Source organism: Vulpes vulpes, chromosome 12, assembly GCF_048418805.1.
Source record: "Vulpes vulpes isolate BD-2025 chromosome 12, VulVul3, whole genome shotgun sequence".
In the NCBI taxonomy this organism is placed as follows: Eukaryota; Metazoa; Chordata; class Mammalia; order Carnivora; family Canidae; genus Vulpes; species Vulpes vulpes.
This window is the reverse complement of record NC_132791.1, coordinates 129169953-129186941: the sequence shown is the minus strand read 5'-3', so window position 1 is coordinate 129186941 and position 16989 is coordinate 129169953. Positions and strand designations below refer to the sequence as shown.

General features: G+C 39.1%; 2 protein-coding genes across 4 annotated transcripts in view; one reads left to right on the top strand and one right to left on the bottom strand.

Moving 5' to 3' along the window:
- Positions 1–16989, bottom strand: part of PDGFD (platelet derived growth factor D) — a 226980-nt gene that overhangs the window by 81636 nt on the left and 128355 nt on the right. The window lies entirely within an intron of this gene.
- DDI1 (DNA damage inducible 1 homolog 1) overlaps positions 1290–16989 on the top strand; it is a 32600-nt gene continuing 16900 nt past the window's right edge. The window contains exons 1-2 of the mRNA XM_072729927.1: positions 1290–8052; positions 8137–8305. The gene's annotated coding sequence lies outside the window, so the exon portion shown is untranslated. The remainder of the gene's footprint in view (positions 8053–8136; positions 8306–16989) is intronic.

Here is a 16989-nt window from a genome sequence, read left to right as displayed (position 1 = left end):
TAGGGTTATAAATAAAGTATCCCCACTTTACAAAGGAAGGTCAGAGAATTTAAAGAACTTTGGACCTCAGGGCACAAAGCTAGGGTGGAATCATGATTTGACCCAGGGAGTAGGTCTTCAGAGCCTGCACATTTCACTAGAGCATGGTTCTAGCTGCTCAACGACAAAATATGAAATATGTCATTTTTCAGAGAATTACTTTTTCCTTTCTTAAAATTTAAATTTAATTAATTAAAATATAGAGTATTATTAGTTTCAGAGGAAGAAGTCAGTGATTCGCCACTTTCATACGATACCCATGCTCATCCCATCACATGCCTCCTTTATGCCCAGCCCCCAGTGACCCCATCCCCCACCCCTCTCCTCTCCAGGGACCCTCAGTTTATTTCCTATGGTTAAGAGTCTCTCATGGTTTGTCTCCCTCTCTGATTTTGTCCTACCTCCTTGCTATGACTACACCTCAAGTTCAATTTTTCATCTTACCTCCCCAGCTGATGACCTGTCTTGGGCTCACTTTCCTGTCTTTGACCTTGAAACCTCATCCAATTCATCATTTCTGGTGCAAAGTGACCCTACTGTGAGAAGCTATCTACCTTACTGACTTTGACACGGGGCACCTGAGTGTCACCATTTATCTAGCTTTCCCTGTTTCATGGAATAGGGTCATTCCTGGTCCCAATACATCCATGTAGTAATCCACTATCACATCACATCATGTTTAATGAATGAAATAATGAAAAATGGTAATACTTTTATTTCTTCTCACATCATAATATTACCTATGATAACATAAAATGTGAAGCCTAAATGCTGAGTGGTTAAATAGGATTAAGATACTTGATCCACAGGAACAAACAATGATATAATTACAGGCTATGCCAGCTCACACAAAGTCGGTCGGACAGTACAGCCATACACATTTGCCCCACTATCCCCATAAGACATCCAGGAGCCAGCATCATGACTGACAGTGACAAAAGCAAAGAATGGTCACTGGAGTCAGAAAATGTCTAATGTGCAAAGGGATATATTATTAAAATTTCATTTGCAAAATGGCTGTTCCATAATTATACAATATATCATAGAAACAACATTTGCCCAGACTCTAGTTGAATGATATATAATCCAAGCAGCCCCACTTCTGTTGCTAAACAACCACAATAAGACTACTTGATTTTTGTAAGAAGCAATATAGTTTATAAGAATCCAATTTCGTAAGTCCATCATAAATATACATTTATGTAACAAAAAAAGAGGTAGTAAATATCATTACTCTCATTTCATTTTTTTTCTTTTAAATTTAATTTTGTTTTGTTACTTTAACAGGTAATGAAACCAACACAGAGAAGTTAAAGTGATTTGTTGCAAACCAAAGGAATGGAGCTGCATGAATAAGAGTGGAGTCTTCAATTCAGCACCACCATGCTCTGCTCCCGGTGGCTTTCCTCCATGACAACAAACAACAGCATGAGACTCACCCTGTCATCTTTCTGCTTCTGTTTCTGAAACTGATACTTTCGGGGCTGCATAATGGGGTATCAAGATTCCTCTCAGGTCCAAGTGACATGACACTTCACCAATTTTCTCATAAGGGGATGGAGCTGCCAGTGGGTTGACCATGACTCAGTGGTCAAGGGTGAGGCAAAAATGAGACAATCCAATCTGAAATCCAAAATCTTCAATGAGATAAACACTTTTCCATCTAACAATGATTTTATACCTATTTGTATTCTGTTGTCTAAAATAAGAGAACAAAGGAATAAGTGGAAAAAGTTTTTCAAGCACACATTTATGAGAATCTTTCCTTCTTATAAACTAGAAACGTATCCTAGGCACACAGCTAGCTACTTTGCACATAGGTTTGTGCTGAACACATTATGGAAGAATTTAAATAAATCCTTTAATATGGGAACAATGCATTCTATGTTTAGCACTTTTTAAAAATATTTTATTTATTTATTCATGAGCGACATACAGAGAGAGGCAGAGACATAGGCAGAGGGAGAAGTAGGCTCCACGCAGGGAGCCCAATGTGGAACTCAATCCCGGGACTCCAGGATCACACCCTGGGCCGAAGGCAGGCGCTAAACTGCTGAGCCACCCAGGCGTCCTTGTTTAACACTTTTTAAAGCTATGTGAGTCTGGTTAGGTACAGGAGATAAAAACTGAAGATATTCGGAGGTGCTTTATTGTTTCTTCGAAAAAGTCTCACAGGAAAGTGAAAAGAAAAAAAATCATACACAGAATATTACATTCCTTGTAGAAAAGGACTATGCCTTGCAACTCTAGTGCCTTGTCAGCCTTGGCAAATGGAGACCTTCAAAATGCATCTGTTAATACATACATGGATGGATGGTTACTGCAAATAATGATTATTCAGAGTTCCTACAAATGGAAAGCATCTCTTTGATTAGCATCTTTAAACAACAACAACAATAAATAAAAGAGAGCTTTATCAGAAATAAAGTTGAAAAATGCCCAAATATTTTATTTCTTTAAGATTTATTTATTTATTGGGAGGGGAGGGGCAGAGAGAGAGAGAGAGAGAATCTGCAACAGACTCCCCACTTAGCACGGAGCCCAATGTGGGGCTCGATCCCAAGATCATGACCTGAGCTGAAATCAAGAATCAGACGCTTAACAGACCCAGCCACCCAGGCACCCCTTCAAATATTTTAGTTCTAACAAATTCAATTTTGAGGTAGCCAGTGGGCTTGACATTGTGGGGCATACATTTGGCATCAATATTAAAGGATTATTTTGGGGAGTGTTCCACTGAACTGGTCCTTTCTCCTAGTCTGTACTACTTACATCACCAGGTTCACTATAGCCAGGCTGTACCACACTCAGAAAACCCAGGACCAAGAAAGAAAAGAACCCTCAAATAAAATCAGGGGAGTTTGTTGGTGTGAATAGGGGCCATGCTCAGATCCATTGAGCACCATATAAGTCAGATAACTGAATGGACCACAGAGGTTCCCATCGGGAGCAAGCATCTAATTGAGAAGAGTAAGCTCAGCAAGATTCATCAAGGGTCAGGTCTACGCCTTATCTATTGTGTTATTACTTAGTATTACTACAAAGCTCAAATTAGTCTTGCATTCTCCCTCCGTGGCTAACAACACAGAACAGAAAAGCATCCTAGGATGCAAAATAGTACCTTCATTAGTAAGGCCTAGGGCAGTGCATTGTTGACAATGCACAGAAGCAGGGGAGAAGTGGAGAATATAAGAGAAGATAGGGCAGGGAGTCCCTAATTTTATGATGAATAGGTCAATTTGTAGAACAGATCCTAAAACACACAATTGGGATGAAATTGAATTTAATGAGGAGATAATTTATGGGAAATTATATAACTTAAAAAGCACAAGGTTGGAGTCTCACCATGTGAACTGCTAAAGGTGAAAATTAGACTTCTTTAAAAATGTTAGTTTAAAAATCAGTGTGAGAGCATTTTCAACTTTTTTTTTCCCCTCAGTGTTTCCTAAGGCACCAAAGCTTCCAACCAATGAACTAAATTCTTCCTGGGACTGTTGGTGGGGCCATCTTCATTAATGAGATTCTGGTTGACAACTGGCACACATTCCTAATGAAAATAGTCTTCCCAAATCCCCTATCAGCTCTCAAACAAGTCACCTGTGCTCATTCTGCTTGCAAGCAACTCAAGAGCAAAGCTGATTAAACATCAGACATTTATTTAGAATTTTCCAGCACAGATTTTTCTAAGAATTCCAGTTCTAATACAACAACATCTATTTACAAAGATTCAGGGAGGAGGGGGTTGGTTGTCTGTCGATTATGTATTTTCTTTAAATTACAGTTCCTTTTGGCACAAACCAAAGTGTTAATGTTTTATAAACAAACTTTCTCAGAGTAACAATTTAGAGTGTTTTTGGAGAGTAATCATTTGATAATTCCCTGAGCTCACAATTACTCTTCTTTAAGAATTTGTCTATCAAAATAGAGAAATAAAAAGTACCATAAATTCTCTTTGAACATTGGTCAGAAATAGTTACCAGGAATGTAGTGATGCCCAAAGTATCACACTATTCCTCAACTCCCCAGATCTTTTAATGTACAACGTTTTGTTGTGTTATTACACGACACCAAGCAATTATAGGACCTCCTCCTTTCCAGGGGACATATGTTCCAAAACCCCCATGGATGCTTGACGTTTTCCCTAAACATGCATACCTCTGATAAAGTTTCATTTATAAATTTGGCACAAAAAGAGTTCAGCAACAATAACTAATAACATAGAACAACTATAACAATGTACTGTGATGAAAGTTATGTGAATGTGGGCTCTCTCTCAAAATATCTTACTGTACTCACACTTCTTGTAATGATATGAGGTGATTAAATGCAGTGAAGTGTATGATACGGGTGCTGTGATGTAGCAGGTGAATGATGAGGATGCTGTGACATGGCAGGTGTGTGATGGGGGTGCTGCGACATGGCAGGTACACGATGTGGGTGCTGTGACGTGGCAGGTAGATGATGTGGGTGCTGTGAAGTAGTGTGAGGCTACTCCTTACCTTTCAACTATCCATAAGAAGGAGGATCATCTGCTTCCTGATAGCAGATGACCTAGGGTAACAGAGCCAGGAAAGCAAAATCTCAAATAAGGGGTGGGGGACTACTGTGTACTCTTTCCTTAAAAAAGTTTCTATTTTATAGGTATATTACAGAAATGACTGAAATTATATTAAAATGAAAATTATTTTTGGTTTAGATTTAGAAAATTAAAATAAGTGAAAACAAAGGTTGCCTGAAAATATCCATGCTGTATTTTACCACATAAACATAATTTTATTAATTAACTCTCTAATAATTCTCTTTCCTTCTACTGTAGTCATTTTGTGTTGTGATGTTGTTTACATGTGAAAAATGTGAATAATGAATCAATAACATTCAGAACTGTGGCAGATGGGGAAGGGCAATGTGGAGTGGCATGACAGAAAGAATTATAGAATCAGAGATTTTTTCAATTACATTAACTTAACACCTAGAAAGCAAGATAATCATAATGACAGAAAGATCTGCTTTAATCACTGCAAATAGAATTCAAAGATAAAGACAGATAATAGGCAAAATAGATGGAAAAGTCATACCTAGGAAAAACCAGGTTTCACCTTTTTTCTAGGAAACACTGATCAGAGAGCACTTGGGTGGTTCAGTTGCGGAAGCGTCTGCCTTTGGCTCAGGTCATGATTCCAGGGTCCTGGGATCGAGCCCTTGTCAGGTTCCCTGCTCAGGGGGTAGTCTGTTTCTCCTTCTCCCTCTCCCTCTGCCCCTCCTCGTTCTCTCTCTCTCTCTCTCTCTCTCATTCTCAAGTAATTTTTTTAAAAAGGAAACACTGATTATATAGAAACTAATATTCTTTTTTTTAATAAAAGATTTTATTTATTCATGAGACACAGAAAGAGAGGCAGAGACATAGGCAGAGGGAGAAGCAGGCTCCCTTCGGGGAGCCCAATGTGGGACCTGGGATCATACCCTGAACCAAAGGCAGACGCTCAGTCACTGAGCCACCCAGGTGCCCCTAAAACTAGTATTCTTACAAACACTGTCTAGGAAGACTAAAGTATGAACTTCGAGTTTTCAGAGAGTGAGGATTTTCTGAGGTTATTTTACAGGGTAAGTTTCAGGAAGAATTAGCAGTCAACAATACTGCCCTGGAATTTGAGGTATGGAGCAAAGAAGATGATTCTGAAATATCCTAATTATTTTTTTAAGATTTTATTTATTCATTCATGAGAGACACACACACACACACACAGAGAGAGAGAGAGAGAGAGAGAGGCAGAGACACAGGCAGAGGGAGAAGCAGGCTCCATGCAGGGAGCCCGACACAGGACTCGATCCCGGGTCTCCAGGATCACGACCTGGGCCAAAGGAGGCGCTAAACTGCTGAGCCACATGGGCTGCCCTATCCTAATGATTAAAAACGTAATCCATGTGATGAAGATAAAGCATTTTCCTAATCACATCTGACTAAAGAGAAAACTAGCTGGCAGTTAATAGAAGGATCACATGGCCCGTTATCTGTGACTGGTATATACCTATCTCTGGATTTGATATGTACATTAATTACCTCCCATGTAATAGACATGACCACATTATGTATAATGATAATTATATCTACATGTTTACTAAACTACATGGCCAGAGTGGAGACATTTTTCAATACTGAAAGTCACTCAAGAATACTTTTTTCATATTATATTAATATTTCAAAGTACAGAAATATTTTATGATGACTGTTAAAGGTAAATGTCCAGTTGTTAGAAAATGGAGCAAGTTTGGGCAGCATTTTGTGTGTCTAAATTTAGTTATCCTTAAGAGATAACTATTCATCTGCTTTCAAACTTGGTACTTTCATTGGTAACACCATATATGGATGAATTATAATTTATATTTGAATATCTAATTGTTACTTAAAATGCCTTTATAAAGTCTGCATTAAAATGGAGCACTAAAATTAAAATGTTTTTGTGCAAATAAATTAGTATAGAAAAAGAGATGAAAATATACATACAATAAAATATGGAGAAATTTTATCTCATCCAGATTCTCTTGTAAAGAAATACTCAAGTGCTCCATAGGACCAGAGCTGAGAAGATATATACAAGTATATGAAGCTGAATTTTGACTTGTCATTGAGGTTTAAGAAAACAAATTCCCCTTTTACCTAGATAATAAAATTAAGTACAGCAGAAATTATATCTCAGAATAGGTCAAAGAATTCTCAAAGCTATGAGATATTAATGCAAACAATTCATACACTGTGATGGGGATGAACATCTATCCGTCAAAAGCTGGTAGCATTCAAGAGAATCACCTGCTTTAGCAATTTGTAACTCCCATAAGCCAAACATGATACAAAAATTAATTAAACAGAAAGTGCAGATGGATTCCAAGTACTCCTTAATCTTTCCTAAAATTTTTGTGAGGCCAAAAAGTGCTAAGCTTGGCAAATTAAGTTAAGAACACACACACACACACACACACACACACACACACACACACACAGGTTATGAAAAAGGTCATGGCGCTATGTCTCCATACTGAAAGACAGAAAAAACTTTGAAGACTTTTGAGACTCAATTCAAAAAAGGTTTGAACTTGGACTTCCACAGGGATAATGAAATAAAAGAACTTATGTTTTTGGATCAATTCATACTATTACCATTTTATTAAAAAAGAGTTTTGTGTGCCTTCAAAGCAGATGGTGCTTTCCCCACAGAAACTATTACTAAAGCAATGTTGGGTTTTTCAGTGGACGGTGCTTTAAAGGAAGCCAGCCTTCTGTCTGCTTGTCAGATCTCATGCCAACAGTTAGTTCTCTTTAGGATCGCTGCCGGATCTGATGAGCCCTCTCCAAGGATTCTCCTCTGGTCCTATCTATGCATGGTCACAATGTGGTGTTAGTCAGGAGAGGTTGGATTACACCAGCCTAAATCTCCCTGGTTTTAACAACAGCATTTTATTTCTTGTTCATACAGCACATCCATCCAACTTTGGGTTGGTGGGGTTCATCTTCATGCTTTCTCCTCAGGGACCCGGGTTAATGCAGCATCATGATTGTAGCACTAACAGTAATGGCAGGGGGACTCAAGCGGGCGAAGAGCTACTTGCTGGTTTTCTAAATGCCTCTGTTTACATATTACTGGCTGAGTCTAATCCCATGTGCAGACATGACATCCAGCAGGCAGCCTCCTGAAAGTGATGAGCAGCCCTTGTGACGCCCTCAAGGGTCTGCTTGCTTCTCCCACACTGAAGCCAAAGTTTGACTCATTTCTTTGTTTTCCAATCAGTAGCAGAAACTATCCATATGCTGAATAATATTTTGTTTTATGATGAGTCACTGGGTGGTGGGGGGACTGATGGTTGGGAGAGAAATAGAGATGGACTGAGAATTCATGCAGGAACCTTGAGGACTACAGAGGAAGGAAAAGTTGCTGAGTTGCCAGAAAAATACATTCAAGGAAGGGACCTTGACCTTCTTTAGAACTCGTCTTGTTAGAAATGGCGAACAGGATTTACCTGGTAGGTAAACTTGAATGGTGATCACCTCCTGCAATACTTTTTTTTTTTATAATTTTTTTTTAAATTTTTATTTATTTATGATAGTCACACAGAGAGAGAGAGAGAGGCAGAGACACAGGCAGAGGGAGAAGCAGGCTCCCTGCAGGGAGCCCGACGTGGGATTCGATCCCGGATCTCCAGGATCGCGCCCTGGGCCAAAGGCAGGCGCCAAACTGCTGCGCCACCCAGGGATCCCACCTCCTGCAATACTAAGGTAGGATTCCAAGCCTGCATCTATTTTAAGTGGGGAAAATGTAAAAGAGCATCAGCAATGTCTGTCACAGGCCTGGAAACAGAGGCAGAAGCAACCTTGTTTGCATCACTCACATTAGGTCTCCTCCTTAGTCCACATTTCAGTTTCCTCTTACCTGTTCAAGAGTGCAAACTGCTGGGTAGCAGTGTTATTCACAGTGGGCGCCCAGCAAATACTCCCTCAACTTTCTCTTGGGAGAAAAATTGGGTGGTTTTCCTGTCTAGGTTAAAGAAATCTCTGGGCAAATTACATTTCTGTGGCATGTTATTTACGTGTTCTTCAGAATAATCTGTAAATGTTAGATGAAAATAATTTTCACAAAAAGCTAATATTTACTAAATATGTCTCAAGTGCTACAGTAAATGCTTAATATTTATAGGTCTATTTAGAGCGCAAAGGAACCTTACATGTTGGTCCTCATTATCACCACGCATTCAGAAACATTTTAAAACAAATAATAGCAAATAACATTATCTTTGATAGGAAAAACTAAGTGAAATGATTGAGACACGGTTGTATATTTGGAGTATATCTATCTTCTTATGATAAAGTCAGACTATCAAACGAGAAACCTGTAAGTATCCTAACACGTAGTGTCCTTTGGAGATGACTAAGACATTTGTGATAGACCCATGCCATATGAAACATACATCAATGTAAGGCAAGCTCGCTTTCTTGCTGGACCACTCCTGTGGTCAACTAGAATCATTTTTTCAGATGACATAGAAAAAAGGGTCTGGCCTTTAAGAAAGGAAAATTCATATTGGCACTTAATGAGTATTGAGAATGATAATGGTGTGTACATACATTGTTAAAAGGAATCTACATGTGAACTCAGATAGGCATCTGCAGAGCCCACCAGGCTTCACAGTAGAAAACTGAACAGCTATATGGAAAAAATGACTAATGATATACTGGCATCTGTCTGGTGGCTTCCCTGGAAGCACATATATTAATAATATAGTTTCTTTCATGACTAGCAGAAAAGAATATGAAGCTATTTTCCAGGACAAGAACCAAAGGGGCCCATCACTACTTAAGCATTTACCCAGATCTCAGGGCACACCTGCTAGGAATCAGGAGTTACTTTAGACTGTGCACCAGATTTATGTTTTTACCCTGACATGATGCTGCATGGTAGGAGGCATAAGTTTCAGATTCTCCTGTTACAATTTTTTTTTTTTTTACAAAGGAGAAGACAATACTCTCCATTCCCATCATATTAAGGCTTCAAGAATATTGCCATTGCCACTGTATCTATTGCTCCAAACTCTTATGATGACATTTCTTACTTTATTCAAAACTGTGAGTAATTGCTTTTAAACTTTATTAGATTTTCTTCAGAAACACACTCCATAAAATTCTAACTTTTAAATTGAGCTACAGTGATGTGAGACTGCTACAGAGACCATGCTATGAGAAGCCAACCACTGAAAAAATGTTGTTTCTTAGACTGACAGACTACTGCTTGAAAAAGAAATGCAGATTTTGTTTATTCTCAAGGGGTTCAACTGTGAACAAAGCTACATTTATTTTAAAGTTAATCTTAGAAAAAGACTAGTTTCAGAGGCAAGAGGAACTATAAGTCATCTCTCTTGGTACTTCAAAATAAAAAAGAAAAGATAGCATTGCCTTTGTATCTGGAATAGTTTTAAAAAAGCATTTTAAAGCACCTGTGCATGAAGGAAAATGATATATTTAACATTTTCCTTAAATAAAACAGTACAAAAAGCACAGTTTCCTAATGTGTATGTCTCTACATTAGACCTAAAAATATATGTAGAACAAAAGAGGGTTTTGGGAAGTGAGTCATGTGAATAAATTTAAAAGTACCAGTGTACTGGGGGCATCTGGGTAGCTCAGTAGGGTATGTGTCCGACTCTTGATTTCAGCTCAGGTTATGATCTCGGGGTCATGAGCCCCCACGTTGGGATCCATGCTCTGCGGGGAGTCTGCTTTAGATTCTTTCTCTCCCTCTACCCCTCTCTCTCTCCTCAAATAAATAAATAAAAGCTTTTTTTTTTAAGTGCCACTATTAACATGCATTAGATTATTCAGAATGTCATGTTTCACCAAATTATATCATGTATGTTTTGCATGATTGGCCAATTTAGCTACTCAGAGATTTTATTTCTAGATTCACTTCTGGTTAAACACAGGGACCCAAAGACCATGCTTTCATGCATATAAAGAGCTCACATGGAAACTACACTGAAAACCAGCTTTGTGTGTGTCCTACAGAATACAGAAATCTCCACCAAAATACATTCTCTTTCCATTTATCCATTTTTGAAGATTAGAGAGCTCTCAAAAAATATTTGCTAACAGAAGCCTTCTGAATTCTGCACAAAGGGAGAGGCCCTTTGCTTTATTTGTACACCACCACACATTGTAACAAGGCATGGGTCCCATAAGCTAATTCAGGCTATGAATAACAGATGAACAAACACAAAATGACTTGACAATAAAGAAAATGTGTCATCTCGGACTGGAAGTCTGGAGGTAGAACATTTTTAGGGTTGGGTTAGTTCAAGACTTTGAGGTGTCATCCCATCCTCTACCTGTCTGTTCTGCTGGCCAGGCCATGTGGGCTCTTCTCATAATCTAATAGGTGGCTATGAGAGAGCTCCAGCTACTTCCTCCTCACAGGGCTGGATACAGAGACCATGAAATGGCTTTCTTTCTTTTTTTTTTTTTTTTAGGATTTTATTTTATTTATTTATTCATGAGAGACAGAGAGAGAGGTAGAGACATAGAGGGGGAACAAGGCTGCCTGCAGGAAGCCTGATGTAGGACTTGATCCTAGGACCCCGGGATCATGCCCTGAGCCAAACACAGACTCTTAACCGCTGAACCACCCAGGCATCCCTGAAATGGCTTTCTTCTATGTGAATCTCTTTTTTAAAAAGCAGAAACCCCTCTGGAACCCTCCCACCATCTGGTAGGCAGGCTCTCCCTCTGTGTCGGGGACAGAATCCAGGCGCATGCCTAGGCCTGCTGCTTGCCATGTGGGCAAGGGGAACCAAGTCACCATGACTTGCTCACTGCACACAGCATACTCCCTGGGCTGGGGTGGCTGGGCTCCCCTGAAGCTCATGTCCACCCACCAGGGTTCTATGAAGAAGGAGAAAGGGCAGGGCAGCAAGTGGTGTGGCATCTAATGGCAGCGATTTAACAGCAAGTGTGTCTGTGTTTTTATTGAGGCTTAAAAAGGCCACTCGAAATACACATCCAGCCAACGTTTCCTGAGTGCATCCTACCTCAACACGGACAGGACACTGTGACCACTGTAAGAAAAAAAAAAGTGGATGTGACTTGATTCTTAATCTGAAAAGGATGTGTACTAGCTGTTTGGGGTGAAGGATAGATGGGCAGGAAAATCTGTCTTCCCCACCTGACGTGTAATAGCACTTAAGAAATATGGGGGCCACCTGGGTTGCTCAGAGGTTGAGCATCTGCCTTTGGCTCAGGTCATGATCCCGGGGTTCTGGGATCGAGTTCTGCATTGGGCTCTCTGCTCAATGGGGAGCCTGCTTCTCCCTCTGCCTATGTCTCAGCCTCTCTCTCTCTCTGTCTCTCATGAATAAATAAATAAAATCTTAAGAAAGTAAAAGAAAAATGGGTCATATTAGAAATTTGTGAAGGAATGTTTTTTTGAGCCCCCAGTCATCTCTGTGTCCTGGGAACCACCTGCTAACATCTCCTGGGTGTTTTTCCTGCCCACCATCCAGCACATGGGAACCCAGATAGGCATACCTGACCGCTACTTGTGGCACATGCTCAGTCCACATGGTCAAACCATCCTCAGTTCCTGTCTTCTCCATTTTCAGGTTCCAGTGTGGAGCTCAGCACATGTGTATCACTACACAAGCCTGATGGCACAACCCCTCACCCGCCTCCATGATGATTAGTGATCTTCACACCACCCCCCCATGCTTTCACATGGATGTGTTCCATCAACAGCAAACTGTGGGAGTCTGGATACTTTTTATCACATGCAGGGTTCTCCATGGGCTCCTGATGTGGGTCTTACAAACACTGCCCAGGTACACCACTACGTCTTTATCTTGTTACATAGACCAGAATGCTGACTCTCATGAGGAAAAGCTGAAGGCTGATATGGCTTATAAATCTACACCCAAGAGAGCCTCCCAATACGGTAGTGCACTATGTTGTAGGTGTTAGTGCTAGGATCCTTGGTGTTTGCTACACAGGCCCTCTTGTGAAAGTGTGTCACAGCCATTTATACTCCTAGAAAGACTTGAAGATGAGTACAGTGACTACTGCTGTTTTCACCAGGTGAGTAATCGTGGTGCAGAAGGACTTTTTAACTAAAAAATTATCCAGAGTCTCTTATGATGATACACAGTAAATGGGGGTGTTAGGAGGAAAACAGCATTTCTTGGGTCAACATTGTGACAGAAAACTTAACATGAGCATTTTTATGGACTTTGCCTGAAACACTCACTCTCTTCCTGTCCTCTATTTTCCAGACTGGAAGCTACTGGAAAATGAGGACTAGGTATCATTCACTGCAGTATCAGGACTCAGTGGGAGATAATAAAAAGGCTTTCGATATACATTGAATAAAGGAATGAAATTCAGAATATTCTCAACATAAGATGCTTCTGTGCATTTTTTTTTTTACTTTTAAAAAGATTTTGCAGAGGGAAAAGCAGGCTCCATGTAGGGAGCCTGATGTGGGACTCCATCCCAGGATTCCAGGATCATGCCCTGGCTCGAAGGCAGGTGCTAAACCACTGAGCCACCCAGGCATCCCTTCTGTGTTTACATACAAGGAGGCAGTACAGGGGAGGTGATGCAATTAGTGTATTTGTTCAATGAGTTGCTTCATTTGTAGTTTTTTTTTTTCTTTTTTTAAGTAGGCTCCATACCCAACATGGAGCCCAATGGAGGGCTTGAACTCATTGCCCTGAGATCAAGACTTGAGCTGAGACCAAGAGCTGGACATTCAGCACACAGGGCCCCCCAGGCACTCCTCATTAGCAGTTTGAAGCCAGGATTCACAAACCCTGCAGTCAAATCCCTGACATGTTCTCCTGCTGGGCTGCTTCTGTGAACTGTCTCCTGGGGGGGGGGGGGTCTGCCACACTCGCATGATGCCCCATTCTCTGTGAATTGCAATGCAGGGGGTGCCTGGAGGCTCCCGTCCCTCAAGGGTGACATACAGACAGCAACATCTGTATCATACCATGGGGCCCCAGCCCTTGTATGTCCATGTGCTCTGCTAGGACCTTCTCTGCCTCCCTTGTCTGCCCCCCGTGAATGAATTCGATCTTGGGTCTGCAATGTGTAGCACGGGAGGAGGCCCAGAAATACATAAAAGATAAGAGATTCAATGATAATGAAAGTAAAACTCTCCCTTATAATTAACCAAATTCTACCACATTATGACTTGTACCCATTTAAACATAAACCTTTAACATTTATTTAGTGTTTATTATTTTGAACAAAGTACACTGATAGATGCCATGGGGCATAGATATAAAAATCAAAACAAAACAAAACATAAATCCTAAGAAAGCAAGGTACAGAGATGGAAAAGCAAACACAGTTAATACTAAATGCCAGCTCCAAAAAGTATATGACTTCCCCTGGAGTAATGCAGTGAGACCATTTCCAAGACTGCTTATATGCTCTGGGGAAAGAGCCCAGGAGTGATTATTATCAATCCTGAGCATGCGACAGGGATATTCGGCCATATACACATATTCTATCCACCACTCCTACTGTAAGAGTGCTAACACACATGAGCTTTACAAAAGAAGGTCCATTTGAATGGAGTGTTTGGTATTACTTCCTAACGTGTGTCTTTGGGAAAAATCACATAAAGTAGAAGGTATTTTTTTCATCTGCAAAATAGGGATAACACTGAGTCTCCTGTGGGACACTTGGAAGGGCCCCCACCTCAGAAAAAAGTGGAAATGCTGTACAAAATCTAAAGCAGAAGTAAGAGGAATGCCACTTAATTAAGTAGACATGCAGAAAAATAACACAAAGGGGTAAATGAACAATGAATTCTAGCAGCAAACATTTTAGGAGTTCAGAGAATGAGGGTAGTTTCTTGGCCCGATCTATTGCTTCAGAGAGAAGAAATAACATATGTAATAAAATGTAGATATAGAGGCATACACTTAATATTTTATATTTGGCTTTCCTTGACTATTTCTAGAAATGTTAGGCCCTGGAGCTATTTCATTAATTTATTTCTAATAAGTTTGATATCACTGTGACTGTCGACATAATACCTTGAAAACATAAACCCTGTAACTTGTGTGACCTGATTTTATCCATTCAATGTGCCAAAGACATCACAAATAATTTATTGAAAGCCCCTAAATTAAATAAAAATGGAAAAAAATGTTCCAATCAACCAAGAATGAGATAATATAAATGCGAAAGCAGATAAGTATTAATAACAGAAGTAATTACTTTATTCTCTCACAGCTGTGATTTGATAGGTACTTGTAGACATCAGAGGAATGCAATAAATTGTTTTCAAAGTATGTTGAAAAGGCAACGGGAAACATATTTTTCTATTTAAATCTAAGGAATTGACTCTATTTTAAGAGTCCTGGGAATTATATGGTCATATTTTATACTCCATTTTTCCTAGTGCCAAAGTTTCATATCTATCCTAATATTACATTATTCCTTGCATGAACCTGTACTAATGGAACCTTTTCAAACAGACAGGACCATTAATGTCAATATAAAGGTATTGAATTCATTATGTTTTAACTTCAGCTCTGAGGATTTATTGTATAACCTAGAATTAGTGAAAGGATTGAAATACTGAATGAAGGGATCCATTCTTCTAGACAAGTTCTAGGGTGATGATACTTAAAGTACCTGTCTGCCACGTAATGAGGAGTATGGGCCAGGTTGAAAATCAAAATGCTGCTTCCTTCATCAAAAATGTCTTGTTACAATAAATAACTTTAGTAAACTAATAGTGCATGTAGAGTAATAGTTAATCTACATTTGGTGCAAATTCCTCATCTTACTGTGGACTCATAACAAAGGATTTCTGGGACTGACAGCAGATCCATGGATGACATATGAGTGGCCGTCATCTAGGAAAAACTAGAAATGGACTGATTCTCCTCAGTCTAACCTATGGAATCATGGGACTTATTTATGCTAGAAAAGTATTCTACAGAATTTTTTTCTGTTATACAAAGTTTATTTTCCCATCACTGGCATCCAAACATTTTTAAAACTGTTGTATTTTACAAATAACATGTTATTATGTAAATTGAAAATAGCAATGCCCTCAAGATACTGCCTGCATGTGTTATTCCTCCCATGCATGTGCCTCATTCCTACAAGGAAAGCTTCTATTTCCCAATCTCCTCACTCTTATTCAAATCTCTCACTTTCCAGAAACAGTAAGAAAGTTTTAGTTCTATATGATTATTATATTGTTCCTTCTACCTATTTTCCAATTACACAAATAATTAACACATGTATTAAAGAATCCTATTAACATTATAATCCATTCAGAAATGAACTGCAAAAAAGTTCTAACACTCTTTCACATATTTCATTATCTGTCTTCCTTCCTATTGTGAGATCTGTGTTTAATTTTTCATTGTTAGAATGCTGCCTGGAACATTTTCTCAGGTAAGTAGTTTTGCTGGTAGACCTGCTAAATTCTTTCATGAGTGAAATGTTCCTCTTTTGTTTGACAGATAAATTATATCTCAGCTGGATATAGGTTTCTTAAAACACAATCCTTAGGTCTCAATAATATGTAGTTACTAACCCAGTATCTTCACATCCCTGCAGCAGATAGAAATTTTAAAGCTTAAATGGGCTTTTTAAAAAGTGTTTCCATTGGGATGCTTGTAAAAATTTCTGACTATCCTTGAAATTCAGAAATTTAATCACAGTATATATATCTAAGTGCATGTTTCCTCATTCTTTCTTCCTCTTCCTTTTTTTCTCTTCTCCACTGAAACTTATGGCAAGCAGGTGACTTCCTCTTTCTTTAAAGTCTGCATTTTGAAGCCACCTTTCAGTTTTCTTAACTTTTTTCTTGTTATTTATTCTCCATATTCTCTAGGACTCCATTTTCCCTACTCCTTGCCTGCATTCTTCCTGGTTGATTGTTTTACTCTTCGGTGTCTACTATCTCCTAGGAGTTCAAGAACTCTTTAATGTGTCTTTATTCCTGATGTCACATATGCAACTGCTTTCTAGTCTTTCCCTCTTTAGTGATACACTGAATCAAAACTCAGTATGTCCAAAACTAACTCCTATTAATCCTTCAAAGCTTAGCCCATCCTACACTGGTTTCTTTCATTTTTTAAATCTTTTTTCCCCCTGCATATCCTTTCTTCCATTTTACTTTGAAATAATTTTACCTTTACAAAAATGTTGCAAAAATAATAACAGAGTTCATGTATACTCTTTACCCAGCTTTCCTAAACGTTAGCATTTCATGTAGCTGTATTCTATAGAATTCTTGCATGACATTGCTCTGGGAGATAAAAGGGCACTGGGATCAATTCTTGAGTGCACACCACAGTTGACTTAATTATTATTCCTCTTGTTCCTCTTACTCATCCTCCTACAGCATCATTATTTGCCATATGACTTTCTAGGAATCCCTCTGGAGT